This window comes from Pleurodeles waltl, chromosome 1_2 (genome assembly GCF_031143425.1).
Source record: "Pleurodeles waltl isolate 20211129_DDA chromosome 1_2, aPleWal1.hap1.20221129, whole genome shotgun sequence".
In the NCBI taxonomy this organism is placed as follows: Eukaryota; Metazoa; Chordata; class Amphibia; order Caudata; family Salamandridae; genus Pleurodeles; species Pleurodeles waltl.
Window position 1 is genome coordinate 335,950,916 of NC_090437.1, and position 14,343 is coordinate 335,965,258.

General features: G+C 47.3%; 1 protein-coding gene across 2 annotated transcripts in view; it reads right to left on the reverse strand.

The window, feature by feature from the left end:
• Positions 1-14,343, reverse strand: part of DENND4C (DENN domain containing 4C) — a 1,359,979-nt gene that overhangs the window by 578,687 nt on the left and 766,949 nt on the right. The gene's annotated exons all lie outside the window — the stretch shown is intronic.

Below are 14,343 nucleotides of genomic sequence, written 5' to 3' on the forward strand. Positions count from 1 at the left end.
GCAGCATCCTCAGTAAATTCCCCAGGAGAGGCTAGATCCCAATCAGGGGGAAGCATCAAGACCACTCGTGGAGTCCAAACTCTCAAAGTCCCCCAGGGGCTCAACGATCTCTCCTTCCTCCAGGAGCTGCCTTCTATACTCTAGCTCCTCCAAAAGCCTCAGAGCCCTTCTTCTTGAGCGCAGCCTGGCCTCTATCCTCGGCGTCGACACAGAATTGGCCAACGCCGACAACTCGGCTGACGTGGTCCTTGAGACACACCCCGGTCTCTGGATTCCTCCGACGCCAGATCCATCTGCGCCATGGATAAACGGGCTCTCTTCCCCGGCGACTGGGTTCGTGGCGAAGTCATCGGCGCCACCGGACCCACAGAAGCTGCCGGACTCGAAGGTCTCCCCGGCGACGGCAACGGTGCCAGACCAGTACCCTCTGCTGGACAGAAGGGCATGAACGGCGTCGAAGCCGGATTGCCCAATCCAAAAGCCAAGAGACCTGAGGGACCAGCAGGTGCACCGCCAGGGGCCATGGAGTTAAAGATATTAAACATAGCATTCAAGAATGCCGCCGGATCCGCTCGTGGAGCCGGGAATGCTGGATACTCCTGCAGCGTTGTCCCTGGATCAGGCACCTCCGACTGCGCTGCAGGCAAGAAGCCAGGACTCTGGGAAGGCTCGACCACCTCAAACACCGACGGTGCCAGAGAAGTCTGAGGGCTCTCAGGCTGAGGAGTCACCGTCCGACTGACATCCCACGTCGGACGCCGCCGAATAGATGATGACCTCGACCAGGATCGGTCCCTCTCCGAACGACGCCAGGAATCATGTTGACGCCGCCTCTTATGCGACCTCGAGGTCTTCCCTGAAGCTGACCTCCAATGTCTATGCTTTTCTTTCTTTTTAGCCTTGGCCAAAAACAGCTTGGCCTCTCGCTCCTTCAGGTTCATTTTCTGGCACGAACCACACTCCTCCACGTCGTGCTCAGAACTCAAACACCTCAAGCAGTCATTATGCGGGTCCGTCTCCGACATACGACCCCCGCACTCTCTACAAGGCTTGAATCCTGATTTACGAAGTGTAGACATTTTAACAAAGTTACACCTTCGAGAAACAGTAGCTCCCCAAGAGCCAGGAGAAAAAACGTTCTGCTTCGAAGGCATGGAAAAAAGGGAACCAATGTCAACACGCCGGCGAGGTCCTCTTATTGCCACGATGACGTCAGACGGCATCGCGTGGGTGTCAGGCAATAGTGACGTCCTCGTCGACGTGCAGAGCTGGGAAGAAAATTTGCAACAAATGCTGGCGCTTTGGGAGAATTCGTTAGGTGAGGAATCCACAAGTAGCTGTATCCATCAGAAACATCCCTAGCGAGGCCAGTTTTCAAATGTCAGACATCATGCTACAGAAATACATGTACCCTCAACTAGCACTGTGATGACCACAGTAATAACCTTTATAAACATTTGAGGGTCTAAGGAGAGGCTGATAGACAGGACAGTAAATTATAATTGTTCTGCCTGCACAACGAAGCACAGGAAGTGTTTTGGGGAGAGCAGGGCGGTTTATTTAATGTATGGATCCTGCAAGTCAAAGCACACCATCCAATCCCTATGATACAGAGTGCAGAAGACTGGGACCAGAATTTACATCTTAAATGTGTCTCCTAAAAAAGGGTGGTAAGGAATCAAAGCTACAAATTTGCTCACTGTCTTAATAGGAGTAGCACCCTTTGCCTCTTTTGCTTTTGCTCCTTTGCTCAGCAATGACCTCTTTGGTAAGGTAGAAGGAAGAGGCATCTTCTGCCGAACATTGAGCAAAAGCAGGAGGAACTTGGGGGAGGACAAGGGAAGTGATTGACCGAAAAGGAAGGGTGTAACCATGTTGAACGATCTGCATGAATCATTGGCTGGATATAACAGTGGGCTAGTTGGATAGATAAAAATGAATTCTGCCCCCTACTGGTTGCAGATGACCTTTGGAGATAGAATAAGAACATCCTGGAAGCAGGTGAAGAGGAGGGACTCTCCATAATGGTGGCCACGTCCTCTGCCACCATCACATCCCATAAAGCTATAAAATGATGGAGAGGACAGCTTAAGAGGCTGTGATGGATGTCTTTGGCAGGAAGCCAGAACCAGGAGTAATTTATAAATGTAGGATATTGTTGGTGACACTGGCAGTACAGAAATCATAAGTCCAAGAAGCAGGCAATAGCATGGTTATATTTGAAATGTCCAATGCTGAAGCTGTCCTTCCTCCAAACAGCCTACAGCCATCAAACGGCATACCCATAAGTGTACATGTCTACAAATCACATACATGACAGCAAATCATCCCCTTACTGCATGTAGCACAACCCACAAAGTCTGGTTTTCAGACTAGCTTGCAAACAGACTTGACCATGTCCTGGGCGTCACAGGCTGTCTAGGTGAAAGTATTTCTCAGGGTCTTCTAGCCACAGATTCCTCACCTTTTGCATATTTCCCAGGGATCACAGTTTCTGGAATCTTTACAGCATCACCTCTGCGAGCTGGTAGGTGACTCCATGCAGCTCTGCACTGAAGTCATTCCACTCCGGATGTGGTGTGTAGAGCCCCATATATATGCATGAATCTGGCACACTGATGTCAGTTCCTTCCCTTCTGTGCCACCGGACATAGCTCCGGAGGAAACTACTGTCCCTTATCTCTATAAAAAATAGCTTTACACTATGTAAGGAATATTTCACTTCTAAAAACGACTGGTTTCATGCCCTGTAAGGACTTTCGCTCATCAGATTTGCCTGTGGTGCCTGGCGTGAAACCACAACTCTATGGCCAACAGTGACTAAGCACTGATGAATCCAGGGGGCAGACGAGACAGCAAGGTGAAATTACATCATAAAGCACAGGAGGACTCCACAAAGAGACCAGTCAAAGTTCATTTCGGCTCAGTTCGAGATACAGAAGTCACAGGAGTCATTCTAGAGGTCAGTCTTTATCTTGTCCAAAGTCTTTGGGTAAGTCGAAGGAAGAAAACACAAGTAATCCAAGTGCAAGACTCATTCCCTTTACTCCATTCACACTCCCTAAAGAAGGCACAAGGGCGGTACCATTGTCTCGATCCAGATTCCAAAATAGTTCTACTTTGGAGCCAATATCACAACTTGTTTCGGCACAACCTTATATTTCTTGGGCCTTTTGCCACTCCCCAAAATTTGGAAGAGTTCAGCAAGGCCATAATCAGACTCTTCGGATCTTCATAGGCTAACTCTGGTGCACCTATGGGCCCAAGAAGCTCCCCACCTGGTTTATCGCAGAATGATTTGCCCTCAGCACTAGCTGGATCCTCAGAGCATACTTGTGTGGGAGTGCCTTTGGATCCAATTTCGACTCGGCCTTCCACGGTCCACACTGGTTCCTGATACTTCGATTAAGACTCCATTGATGCTGGAAGATGAGACTCCACTTGCCTACTCCGATGCAGAGTTTTTGCTGTTTGGATCTGGACTAAGGCTGTGCTTGACTGCTGTAGAGGCCCCACTTCTTCCCCCACTAGATCTGCCTCCCCCAAGATGAACGCAAACCCTGAATTTCCTGTTTGGCCTGGCTCAGACAAGGATTATGATGCAGGTGACAGATTGGACAACCTTATCACAAGGAATATTGGTATAACAACCTGCAGGCTGCTAGTGACCTTGAAACCTCCCCAGAGTCAGGGTTGCTCGCACGCCCTGGACCTGCCACTTAGGATAGTGCTTCTTACGCTATGATAATATGTAAGGGGGCTGATGTCCTTGAACTCCAGCTCTCAACATTGCAGTGAAGAGCAATGCTATGACATAAGTCCTTCAGACAGAGCAAAAATCCACTGAGCTCATCCTGCCTTTTAACGTCGTCCTTGCAGATACTTTGTTGGGAGTATGGGCCAAAAAGTTCTCTAGCTATTGCACTGGCACCAGTGTAGCCATTTGTCACTATGCTTGGCTGCAGTCCACCACTTTTTTCAGGCTATGTCCAGCTGTCCCTCATGGACATGCTGTTCCAACGGGACTCGCTTGTTTTTGAACAAGGAAAACTTGCTCTCAAGCGGTTCTAGGAGAGAAGGGCCACAGCACACTCCCTAGCTATTCTGCCCACCTCACCAACTGCATAATTTTGTGGCCTTGCCAGAGGTGCCCCTTACCGTCACCCAATCCCACCTCCTCAAGGCACCTAACAGTTTTGCAGTTGTGCCCACTAGTCAAGGTCAACGGGTTTCCCTGTCCACAGCACCACCAGCAGCAGCCCCACTTGCCAAACCCTTTAGCGAGCCCTTAGTGGCGTACAGCCACGCAGTGGGAGGCAGGATCCGACTTGCTGGTTTGCTGGCCACAACATCAGACAGTTGTGTCTTGCAAATTGTTTAGAATGGCTATGCCCTACATTTCCTTTCCACATCATCGAACCTTCTTTCCAATGACTTATGGAGGACCATCCTTGTTTTACGGCAGAAAGCGCAAACCCTTTCAGGCCAAAGGGTCTATGGAGAGGATGCCCGCACCAGAAGTAGGACGTGGTTGTTATTCTCCCCCCCCTCTCCTGTTACCCAAGAAGAACGGAGGGCTTTATCTGAATTTAGACATGTGTCTTCTCAACACCTTCCTCCAGAAGGAGAAATTCAAAATGCTCACCCTGACTCAGGTCTTGTCGGCCTTCATTCTTGGAGACATGATAGTGGTGTGGGACCTGCTGGATGCCTATTTCCTAATACCCGTACTGCAAGCCCATAGGCGCTACTTGCTGTTTGTGATGGGAATAGAGCACCTTTCAGTTTACTGTGCTCCCCTCCAGCCTTACCAGTGCCCTCAGGTCCTCACAAAAGTGATGGTAGTGTTATTAACACATATTTGGCTATAAGTGATCCCAGTCTTTCCCTACCTGGACAACTGGCTTTGAAGTTTGGTTTGCCCCAGGCAGTCGTCAATCACCTCCAGCCGATGGCAAACCTCCTGTCTCCTTTGGGGTTCACTATGAATGAGCGGAAGTCACACCTGAATCCCCTCCCAGATGTTCCCCTTCTTTGAACTTATTCTGGACACAGTTCAGTTTCATGCTTTTGACACAGGAAACAGTCGAGGACATTTAGGCTACGATCCTATCTTTCAGCTTTGGTCAGGGTTTCAGTAGGATGCTGAGATGAATGACCTCCTGCATTTTGCTGGCCAAGCGTGCCAGGTGGCATATGTGGGCTTCTCTTCGGGATCTGAAGTCTCACTGGGCCCAACATCAAGAGGACCTCTCTCTGTCCACTTTCAGATTTTCGAGGAGACTACAAAAGATCAACGGTGGTGGGTACTGCATCGCTTTAGGGTTGGGATAGCCATCTGGAGGAGGTGGAGATCAGAGACCTATAGTCTCTGGCGGAGGTCTAGCTGCATAACAACCTTCTGGAGCTGAGGGCCAACCACTTGGTGTTGAACGCCTTCCTCCCATCCATCAATGGGAGGCTGGTACAGACAACACCGCTGCCATGTAGTATTCCAACACGCAGGACTGGGTGGGAAGCCCTGTGCCTCTGGACATGGTTGGACCACCAAGGAATCTTGCTGGTGATAAACCACCTGGCACACTAGCTCAGCTGTCAGTGACTTGTGGATTACAAGTGGCAATTACACCTGCATGTGGCACAAAGTCTTTTCCACAAATGGGGTGAACCTTGACTTGATCTGTTCACCACTGCCAAGAGCCTAAAATGTCAGCACTTCGGCGTGTTTGTTTTGTGTCTCACATGGAGACGCGTTGCATCTCGGGAGTCCTGTATGCTTCCCTGCCGATACCACTCCTACTGAGAGCTCTCAAGAAGGTCAGGACTGATCAGAACCAAGTGATACTAATGGCTGGGCATGGAGAGTATTGGATCGAGAACTACTGAGGTTTCATTGTTAGGTTTTGGGCATAGCATGGCAAACACAGTTGAAGGCTATCACTTGGCAGTCTTGCGGCTGCCAGATGAGCCCTCATTGTTCAAGTCTCCGATAGTTATGCATTTTTTGAAAGGTTTACAAGGAATATGTTACTTACCATGTAAGCATCTGTTTGTGGCATGTAGTGCTGTAGATTCACATGCTCTGCATTATTCTGCCATCTAGTGTTGGTTTCCGATGAGTGCAAATTGTTTTTCTTAGAAGAAGTCTTACAAGTCATGAGGTAAAGTGACTCCTCTTCTCGGTTATAATGCGCATGGGCATCAAATCAATTGCTAGATTGTTTTCCCATAGGCGGGTGAAAATGGAGAGTGAGTAAGTATCAGTAAAGAGATGTCCATGCAAAAGAAGATTTAAGAAGGAACTGCAACAGCCACAGGTGTCCAGGGAGGAGGGCGGTGCATGTGAATCTACACCACTACATGCCAACAGTGCTTACAGGGTAAATAACTTATTTTGTTTGATGGCATGTGTGGCTGTAGAAACACCTGCTCTGCATAAACTGTGAAACAGTGCCGTCAAAAAAGCAGTGGCTAACCTGTGGGTGTTACAGTTGAACTAGGGTACGTAGCACTCCCTGACCTACATTTGCTTGTTGGCGTGCTAACACATCCACACAATGTTAAGTGAAAGTGGGTGGTGTAAACCATGTAGCTGCTTTACAAACTTCAGCTATTGGTATATCGCCCATGAAAGCCAGACAAGCTCCTTTTTTATGGGTAGAGTGTGCTCAAGGAGGTAAGGGCAAGGATCTCTTAGCTTTGGTGTAACATGTATGAATGCATTTAATTATCCATCTAGAAATGTCTGATTTAAATATAGGCTTTCCTTTGTGAGAGGGCGAAAAAGCAATAAAGAGTTGTTTGGTTTTGCGCAACTCTTTAGTTCTGTCATTATAATACACTAACGCTCTTTTTACATCTAGTGTATAAAGAGCTCTTTCTGCAACTGGATCAGGCTGCGGAAAGTAAACAGATAATTCAACTCACTGATTGAGGTGGGAAGTGGAAACCACTTTTGGGAGGAATTCTGGGTTACTTGGAAGGACTACCCTATCGACATGTAGCTGGAAGAAAGGTTCTTTGAAGGTTAATGTCTAGAAATCACTCACACTCCTAAACGAAGTGATGACCACCATTAACACAACCTTCCAAGAGAGAAATTGGAGGGGGCATTTGTGCAAGGGTTTGAATGGTGGACACAAGTCTGGCAAGTACAATGTTGAGATTCCACGTAGGTGCAGGGGGAACTCCATTTGGGATTACTCTTTAAAGGCCTTACCTGAATGCCTTAATAAGTGGTACCCTGAACTAGGATAAGAGATAACAGGCAATGTTTTGAACAGTTGCATTTAATGGATCAATGTGTTTACTGCAGCAGTAGAAAACAAATATTTTCTACTTAGCCGTGTACCTCGCTCTAGTTGTAGGTTTACAAGCTTCTTTGACAATGGCCACACAATCAGGTGGGAGATTAAGGTAACAGCATTCTATGACCTCAAGGGCCAAATCGCAAGGTTGAGTTCCTTTGGATTTGGATGACTGATTTCTCCATGGTTCTGAGTGAGAAGGTCTGGGTTGAGGGGAAGGTTCTTGTGGGGAACTATTTAAAGGTGTGAGTAGTGTGGTGAAACATGGTTGGTGAGCCCAAGTGGGAGCTACCAGAATGAGGGTGAGAGACCTTTGCCTCAGCTTTCAAACCACAAACGAAAGAAGAGGGAGAGAGGGAAAAGAGTAGGCAAATATCCCTGACCAGTTCATCCATACAGCATTGCCCTTGGGTGTGGGAATCTGGAGGTGAAGTCTGGGTACTTTGCCTTGTCTGCTCTTGCGAACAGGTCTATCTGTGGAAACGCTCACTTGTGAAACTAGTGGAGGACAACTCGGGGTGGAGTTCCCACTCATGAACTTGTTGCCACATCTTGCTGAGGAGGTCAGCAAAGTAGTTGTCCTTCTCTGGGAGGTGTTCCGCTAACAGGTGAACATTGTGATGTATTGCCCAACGCCAAATCGTCTGAGATAGGGGCGATAACTGTAAGGAGCGTGTGTCCTCTGTTTTTGTGAATAAAACATGGCTGTCATGTTGTCCGTCCAGACCCAGACAATCTTGCCTATCAGGTGAAGTAGGAACACTTTCAATGCTAGGTGAACAGCTTCAAGCTCGAGGTAGTTGATGTGGAGACCCTGACGTCTGGTGTCCCAGATACCCTAAAATGTGAGATCCTTTAGGTGAGCATCCCATCCTGTGAGGGATGTGTCCGCTATGAGAATGATCTGGGGAAACAGGGTCAAGGAAAGGTGGCCTTTTGACAGGTTTTGTGTGTTCCACAACTGCACAGAGTGACGAGTGCGGTTGTCTACCAACACTAGATGTTGTAACTGACCCTGTGATTGAGACCATTGGCACACCAGTCATTCCTGCAGCAGGCACATTTGTATTCATTCATATGGTACTATTGCAATGCAGGATGCCATGATGCTTAAACAACGCATAACTGTTTTGACTGTTGTGTTGGTTGGGGTGAACTGGTTGTAGGAGTGTTTGGATGTTCTTAACCTGGCTATATTTGGGTAAGCTGATCCCTGCTGGTTTGAGAATAGCTCCTAGATACACCTGACTCAGTAAAGGGTTGAAAGTGTGACTTTATTATGCTGATGGTAAACCCTAGTTAAAGGAGGAGTGGAGAATGTTTTGACTATGTTGTTGACACAAAGTGAGCGTACTGGCTTTGATGAGCCAGTCGTCCTGATATGGGAAGACATAAATATTTTATCTATGCAGATGTGCTGCTAACTACTGCTTGGCATTTGGTGAACAAACGGGGTGCGGTAGTGTCGCTGAATTGGAGCACTTTGATCTGGTAATGTTTTCCTGCTATAACGAACCTGAGGTATTTGTGGTGAGCTGGATGGATTGGGATGTGAACGCAAGCGTCATTTAAGTCTACTGCTGACAAAGTCTCCTTGTTGGAGCACTGGGATTACACCCTGAAGAGTGACCATGTGGAAGTGTTCTGATAGGATGTAATGATTTAAGGGTCTGGTGTCTAATATGGGCTGTAGTGAGCTCTCTTTTTTGGGGATAAGGAAATATAGGGAGTATACTCCTAAACTCTGTTGAATAGGGACAGGCTCTATGGCTCCTTTGTGCAAAAAAGCTTGCACTTTTTGCTTGAGCTGAGTTTAATGTTCTACAGAGAATTTGTGTTTGTGAGGTGGGATGTTTGGAGGTGCGGTGATGAGCTCCAGACAATAACCATGTTGGATAATGTCCAACACCCAGTTATATGATGTTATAGTTTTCAAGGTAGGAAGAAATGTTGTAGTTACCCCCACAGATATTAGAGGGTCAGGGGGAATGAGAAGCAATTCAATGTTTGGAGGTAAAGGGTGGGTGCGTGCGGAGGCAACCTTTCTGCAACCCTTTAAATTGAATTCTCTACATGTGAACAGCCAGTGAGAGGCTGTATAAGCAGTTTCTTCTGCTTCAGATTGAGCCACTCATGCATGGTTTTGAGGATTGTTTCAGGAGCCGATTTCAGTGTCTGTGTCAAGGGTTTTGGTGACAAAAACGATTTTGGTGCAGAGGAGGTTGAAGCCAAAGCGGGCAAGGGTGGGTTGCTTGGATCCGCAGAGGTCAACGGTCAGCTCGCACCGAGGCTGGTTGGCTCTGTGCAGAAGAGGAAGGTTTTGGATTCGCTTTGGGTGTCGAGGGCGGGGCGTCCGCAGCAGATGTTAGATGCCTAACATGGCCTGTTGGCAGTGGTGCTCTGTGAGCCATAGATTTAGTTAGAAATGATGGTCTCTTGGGCAGCTGAACAACAGCATGGGTACTCATGGCAACCTGTCCCGAAGGACGGTCCTGCATCAACAAGCCAAACTCAATGTCGGCGCAGGAGTCCTGGATGGAGAAGGCATCTTCTCACCCACAGATGCCTACTACAGTTCTGCCTCGACATCTTGTTGTCCGAAAATGTCAGGTGTTTCACCTATGTGCTTACACTGCATCTCTCTGCGACGCGCCCAAGGCAACGTCTTTTTCTATCAAAAGGATTGACAAGCCTTACAGTTTTCCTCATTATGATCAGGAGACAGGCAAAGGCTGCAAATCTGATGTAGATCGGTCCGTAAGTATTTCGCGTGGCAGCTGGGTCAGAAGTGAAATAGAACCCATTCCATCGACAGAGCATTGTTGGTCAAAGCCGACGAAGTGAGAATAAGTCTGAAGGCTGTAAGTGGAGTGCGTCAAATCGATGGCCAAAGGTTTTCTGGTTTCTCGATACACGACAATAGAATGCAATAGAAAACAATACTGACTAGTGCTGTAGTGAGCAACGAACCGAAGGAAAACCGAAAATGGTCTTGAACCGGAGCGCTGGAAAACACGTCTGAACCAGACAGGCGGAAAGAAAACAATCTAACAATGGAGTCGATTCCCATGCACATTTTCACTGAGAGGAAGAGTCACTTTACCTTGTGACTCAAAAGACTTCTTCGAGGAAATACAGCTTGCACACATCTGTACCCAACACTACATGGTGGAAGTATGCAGAGCATGTACATCTACAGCCACACAAGCCATCGTTGTTTCCTCTCTTTCCCATGCACCAGTGGGACTTTAACTTGGTCCTCACATTTCTAATGTGCACTCCACCTAGCCACTTCACAGCTGCTTCTCACCCTCAAGAAAGTGTTCCTTATCACCGTAATATTGGTGCCCCGGTTGAGTGAGCTTCATGCTCTCTGTGAACCCACTATACCACACCATTTTCTACACAAGTTGCTTTTGTGCATGCAGGCATCTTTCTTGCCTAAAGTTGTGACACCATTTCATGTCAGTCAAAACATCACCCTGTTACTGGTCTATTTTCCACCTCATCCCTCTAAGGTTGAGGACAGATTCCACTTAGAAGAGCACCATGTCCCGCTGGATTGTGCTCTGTATTAACATCTGCTAAACTCTGGAAGGACTGCATGTTCATTCTACAAGGGCCAAAGATGCTACCACTGCGTTACCACACAGAGTTTCTGTATTGGATATATGCCAGGCAGCTACATGGACATCCCATCAACTCATCAGGTTCATTGGGTGCAGCGCTCTGTCCGCTCGGTTCTGCAACAGTTTCTGTTTTGAGTCCTTCCATAGTTACATCTCCAAACAGGTACTGCTCTGGTATCCATTCAAACGGTGAGGAATCTCCGGCAAGAAGTTTGTATCAGAAGAACAAGTTACTTACCTTCAAGTAATGCTCTTTCTGGCAGTGACTGTCTAGCCATAGATTCTTCACCAAGCCTGTGATCTTCCTTGTTCTGTGGTTGGACACTATTCAATAATAAGACTCAAAGTCTAGGAATCGGCACGCTGGTCACATTAATTTGCTTTTGGAGTTCTGCATCTGGGGCGTGGACACTCTAGAAAGCAGGTGACATCAGCTCTGGAGTGGCACCTATATATGTTCCATATGTCCTTTCTGGAATGGAATGGCATCAGTGCAGAATCACAAAGAGCCAACTACTGGTGCGCAGAGGTACTGTTTAAAAGTTTCTGGATCCAGACTGACATCTGGGAAAGATTCAACAGGTGAGGGAGGAATCTGCATCTAGATAGTCTCAACCAGAAACAGCGTTACCAAAGGTAATTAACTTGTTTGTCAGAACTTCTCACAGAGTGGAGACAAAATCTCACTCACCATATCCCAGAGGGTATGAGTGTATCACCCCATAATTCAAACAGCATTCAGAGATGCCAATGCCTATCTAGCACAAAGGAAACCCTGTTACAAGGGAGTCAGTGTATTTAGATTTTATATCAGGTGAAGCGGCAGGAAAGGTATTCAGGTTTAACTGGGCGGCCAAAGCCTGATCTCTCAGTCTCTTTGGCATGAGATGCTGTGTCAAAAAGGACGATCCCCTGGAAAAAGTCAATAGCATCTATCAAAGTGATAAAATATCAGCAGTGCCAAAGACAGTTTAAACAGCACCACCATTTAGGTATCCATCAGGGCTTCACTGGAGAGCAGCACATTTTCAGGAGGCCTGGTTTCTGTAAGCAAATTCACTCTGGTTTCTGTAGCTGGCAACAGTAGGTCCAACACAGTTACAGCTCTACTGACCACCACCACCACAAAAGAGGCACTTTCCCTTGGTGACATGGCCCCAGCTGGGAATGGAATTCATTCTCTAGCTGGGTGTCAAGGTCAATAGCCTTCTGAAGGTCCAAATACAGAACAGCATCAGTATAAATAGGGGGTAGCAAATTCTTATCCTCCTCGTCATGCATAACATCCTGTAAGCATTGTATCCCATATTAATCTGATCCAAAAATATCAGCAAGCTTCTAAAAATTATGGCATGGAGGTGAAGCAAATTGAACCAGTGTGGCCTGCGGAAAAAAAAGTAAAGGCGCGGCAGGGGATATGAAGGATCCAGGCCGAGGCCCAACTAGCACAGAGTCAGTACATAGGAATGCCAGCTGCATAATCTCTCCATAGAACATGTACTGAGACTTACTTTAAACTTAGTCTTTGACTAATTTGAGTCTAGAGATCTGGATTAGGACTAGGGCGGGGACTTGGAGAGGGGCAGAGTTTTGGAGTGCAACCGCCCTATTTTTTTTGTGTTCTACAACATACAGCTCCACCTTTTGGTCATTAATCGCCTTTAGACTCATGAGAAAGCATTTGTTGCATGACTTTCGTTTTAAGTTCAGGTTCGTAACCAACATCTGCTTCCTGCAGGTGCTGCAGGAGACATATCGTAGCACTGTCAAGAAATACGTTTTGGATTTGGTAAACCAACAACAGATGTTTCAGGGTGAAGCTCTAGATCAGCTTCAAAGAGCATGGGGGGAAGAACGGACATCAGCACTCAGGGTGGCAACTATATAGGGCTCTGTGCAGTCATTTTCAATGGGAGGACTAGGCTGCTCTGGAGTCTCACAGTGCAGCTAATGGGTATGCAGGAACAATTACTGGAGAAAAGCTAACTGATTCAGGCAGGCACCTCAGGAAATTCAAAAGGTAAAGAATCCGTAGAAATATCCATTAAAAAAAAAATTACTTGTTTTCTAATTCTGCCACACATCCCACCAATTTATTGTTATAATTTCCGTACTCCCAGTGATTTGTCCCCAACCCCTGCACCATGTCTCAATTTCTCTATAAATACTGTTGCGATTCTCAAGTCCCCACTGGTCCCCAAGTGCACTTTGTCATGTAGCTGAATTCCTGCTAGTACTAATGCACTCTCCTCCTTATAATAAAGCGAACCCAACCTCTCAGATTGTGTTGCTGTGATGGACCTGCTCACTACAAACATGGATTGCTTTCCCAACCCTGCCAGGCAGCAGCAACCATAGGGATTAATAATATCCCACATCAGATACAGGTTCAAGACTCATATATACATATGCGAGACAGGCCAGGCCTGAACAGTGGGAGAATGTAAGCAACAATGAGGTTAGTCATGTCATAGTAAGGTATTATCTTCATGTTATGAGGGCAATGACTGAATGTCTCCTAGCGCTTGAAGCTCAGTGGTACTGAATATTAAGTATTCGAAATTAGCAGCGTATTTCGAGATTAACATCTGCAGCACAAAGACATTTTCTCAAGGAGCTACTATGCTTAGATGGGAACCTTTCTCACTTCACATTTTACACTGCTATGGGCCAGTATTGATCTATATATGCTAAAAGGATGCCCATGAAATAGACAATGATTGCAAAGCAAACATTATGGGCCTCATTACGACCCTGGCGGCCGGCGGTAAGCTGGCGGTAACACCGCCAACAGGCTGGCGGTGTTCTGCCAGCTATTATGACCGTGGCGCAACAGCCACGGCCATACCGCCGGCCCCTCCACTATATCGCCAGGCTTAAATCCTCAGGGCAGCGGTACAAGCACCGTTGCCCTGGGGCTTATGAGTCCCCGACCGTCAGCCTGGCCACGGCGGTAAACACTGCCATGGAAAGGCTAGCGGTAAGGGGGACTTTGGGTGCCCCTGGGGGACCCTGCACTTGGCATGGGCAGTGCAGGGGCCCCCGGGCATAGCCTCATCGCACATTTCACTGCCCGAATTTCGGCAGTGCAATGCGCGACGGGTGCTACTGCACACGCTGCACATCAGCATAGCCGCGGCTCTATTACGAGCCGGCAACAATGTTGATGTGACTTTTCCACTGGGCCAGCGGACGGTAACACTGTTACCGTCCGCTGGCCCAGCAGAAAAGTCAAAATAGGAAGCCAGAAATACCGCCAGCACTGGCGGTATTCTGGTGCACGTTGAGGTCGTAATGAGGGTCTATATTTTCTAACCTGCAAACAGTGTTTTAGCTCTGTGTCCTGGAACAACATAGCTGTTTGGCATCATGCAATAACTACAACCTGTTTTCCACACATTTCAGTG